This window comes from Pteropus vampyrus, unplaced genomic scaffold (genome assembly GCF_000151845.1).
Source record: "Pteropus vampyrus isolate Shadow unplaced genomic scaffold, Pvam_2.0 Scaffold264, whole genome shotgun sequence".
In the NCBI taxonomy this organism is placed as follows: domain Eukaryota; kingdom Metazoa; phylum Chordata; class Mammalia; order Chiroptera; family Pteropodidae; genus Pteropus; species Pteropus vampyrus.
In genome coordinates, this window is record NW_011889045.1 from 916089 (window position 1) to 919413 (window position 3325).

A 3325-nucleotide genomic window follows, 5' to 3' on the forward strand; every position below is an offset into this window, starting at 1 on the left:
TAAGATCTAAACTAGAAAAACCTTAACCATGACTTTATAATAAATATATCCTTAGCCTCCTAGTCCTGGGTACTCTTTGGGAATACTAATGAAAAGTGTCCTCGAGAAACAACAAATATTATCGTTAGAGGCATTCTGTTCTTCCTGAACTCACAGAGAAATCCTAGAAAAAATACTTGAACAATACTGAGCAGAGGGAGTCAGTTTTCAAGGAACATGTGACTTTGTTGGACACCACCTGCGCCGATGCCGTATCAGAGGTGTGAACAGGTGAGTCTCCACAGGCACAAGGCGTGTGGCACAAGCACACGTCAGAGACACCGCAGCCCTGAGGCCAGACCATTGCAATAAAGTGAATATCGTAATAAAGCGAGTCACACGGATATTTTGGTTTCCCAGTGCATATAAAAGTTTTGTTTACACCGTACTGTGGTCCGTTAAGTGTGCAATAGTATCATGTCTTAAAAAAAAAATGTGCATACCTTAATTAAAAAATACTTTATTGTCTACGACCATGCTACCCTGAACAAGCCTGATCCTGTCTGATCTCAGAAGCTAAGTGGGGTCAGGCCTGGTTAGTACTTGAATGGGAGACCAACTAGGAAGACCAGGTGCTGTAGGCATAAAAAATAAAAAAATAAGGAATCGTAAGCTGGCAAGGTCCTTGCGATCTGTGAGGTCAACCAAGGGTTGCCTCGCCTAAAATAAAAATACTTTATTGCTAAAAAATGCTGACCATCATCCAAGCCTTTAGGCAGTCATGAACTTTTCTCTTTGCTCTCACCCGTGCGTTCACCGGAGGAGCACGTTTCAGTTCCTTCAAGAACTTCTCCTTCGCACTCACAGCTTGGCTGACCGTTTGGGGCAGGAGGCCCAGCGTTCGGTCTGTCTCAGCTTTCGACATGCCCTCCTCACTGAGCTCAGTCCTTTCTAAAATGATTACGTGAAAGACATGTGACTCCTCCTTCCACTTGAAGACGTAGAGGCCATTGTCGAGTTATCAGCTGGCCTCATTTCAATACGGTTGTGTCTCAGGGAGCAGGGAGGCCGAGGACAGGGGGAGAGCCAGGGACAGCCAGTGAGTGGAGCAGCCAGAACACACACGACATTTATCGATTACATCCACTTTCTTTTTCAGTTGTGGTTCCCGGCGCCCCCAAACAATTACAATAACAACATCAAAGGTTACCGTTCGTGATCACATGACACGTATAACACTAACAAAAAACTTGGAAGTATTATGAGAGTTACCGAAAGGGGACACAGAGACAAGAGGGGAGCAAATGCTCCTGGAGAAATGGCGCCGACGGACATGTTCAGTGCAGGGGGCCACGAGCCGTCAACGCATAGGGATGTGTCCGGTCCACAAAGTGGACTAAAGCCAAGCGAAATGAGGCATGCCCGTATCATTGGAAAAATAATACATGCACATACGGAAAGATTTGTAGCAATGAAAAGATAAGTGGCTGAGTATGGACACCGAGGGAAGAAGAGTCAAAGGCGGTTTTCATGAAAATGGGAACTTTCCAAAGGGACTGGATCTGCGCGTTCTGTTGGAAACTCCTTGCCGACATTCTATAATGGAATTTCCACGTTTGATTTTCGCTGAAATCAAATTCTTCTCCATGATCCACGCTCCTGCACCGGAATCTCTAGAACTCCACATACAAGCCCAGTCTTACTGATTTACGTCTCCCAAACTACTTGCCGTTCGCCTTTCACGAGTGGCCACGGGTGACGGATAACCTGATAAAAAAGACTTAGGAACAGGGTATCGAGTGTTTAGTCATGTGGTCAGCGCTGCAGGCAGCAGCACAGAAACGTCTTTCGGTCCGGAAGACATAGAGCCCTCTGCGGGGCAGTGGGACGACCTTACCCCAAAACGAGCCCAGCAGGAAAGGAGGAGGCAGACCCTTCTCAGACATCGCGGAGACGCCTTGTCCTGTCCTGTGCTTTCTTGAATGCATTATTATTTATTCCTTATGTTAACCTCGAAAAGCAGAAATCAATAGTTGCATTATACATACGTGGTAACTGAATTTCAAAAACGTAAAGCAACGTTCTCAAAGTAGCGCAGCTTCTAACTCATAGCTTTTTCTGCTTTGCCTAAATTAGCCTCACCAATAGAACCCCAGACAGGGGTCTGAAGCGAAATGAACTTCAAACGTTGTGGAATCGGGGGCAGCAAATGCGCGACGAGAAGCGGGGCCGCGCGACGTGAAAACAGGTGAACTCCCCTTTCCTCTCTGTTCAGAGAGTTTGACGCTGTACTTGAGGAATCCGCGACCTGTTCAGACAATTTGAGAGGGGTGATGCTAGGTCACTATCCTGGGGCCAGGGATAACCTTAGTAGTGTGCGAGGGCGTGGGGTTGAGAGCCTGAGACGCTAACGCGCACGCTCAGTGCCGTCTGCTCCCTGAGTGGGAGTGTCTGCCCCTTACAGTGAGCACGAGGGAGAAGGCCATTTCCTGCACATCTGATATACTTCCAGGGATTACGATGTCCCCCCGACCCAAAACACCCCACGCGTGGCCTGTTACTTGTGCTACTGTTTCTTGCATCAGAAACTCACTCCCGAGGTGTCCAGACGTGGATGAAGACCGCAGGAACTCTGGCTGCTTTGCAATGTCACACGATTCTTTGCCGACGGTGCATTTGGAGAGATTAGGATGGAGGGGACACTGTGTGGGTGAGGGAAGGGGCCAAGAGCTGTCTACCTGTCTCCGCCAGCTCTGCAGGTGCGAATCCATGCCATCCGTCCAGGCCCACGGAAACCGCGCTGCCCGTCTCCGTCTCCATGACACGGCCCCTATGTCCCCGCCTGGGGGGGTTACGACCCGCCACGCCCCTGCACTATTTAGGGACCTGTTCCTCCGTCTCCTCCCGAACAGCCTGGTCCGTATTTCTGTCTCCTGCGGCGCCAGGAGCTTGAACGTAAATGCCTCCATTAAGTGTCCGTCGAATGAGTGATAGAACATAAACCGGGAGCAGGCGACGGACTGGAGACGCGATGCCCGTATGTGGAGCCGATGGAGATGCGGGGAGCCTCACCCTAACGCCCCTCCGGGTGCACAGGGGGCCGGTTCAGACGCTGAGGAAGAGGAAGCCTCACGCTTCTGGTGAATCAGCAGAAAGCATGAGCTCGCAGCGCATCCGAGCAGGTGACCGGAGCGTGCAGACTATGCTCCGTGCGCGGACGTAAGACCATTCGGATTTTTATCTATTAGGAAAAAAATGAGTCCATGCAGTGTTTATGTAATCTATACACTGATTCACAAGTTCTATTTTTCTACTGACTAGGAATCATGTTCTACTATATATCACA

General features: G+C 49.4%; 1 protein-coding gene and 1 pseudogene across 1 annotated transcript in view; one reads left to right on the forward strand and one right to left on the reverse strand.

The window, feature by feature from the left end:
• Positions 1 to 3325, reverse strand: part of LOC111729502 (CUB and sushi domain-containing protein 1-like) — a 920340-nt gene that overhangs the window by 909930 nt on the left and 7085 nt on the right. The window lies entirely within an intron of this gene.
• On the forward strand, positions 505 to 623 carry LOC111729513 (annotated as a pseudogene).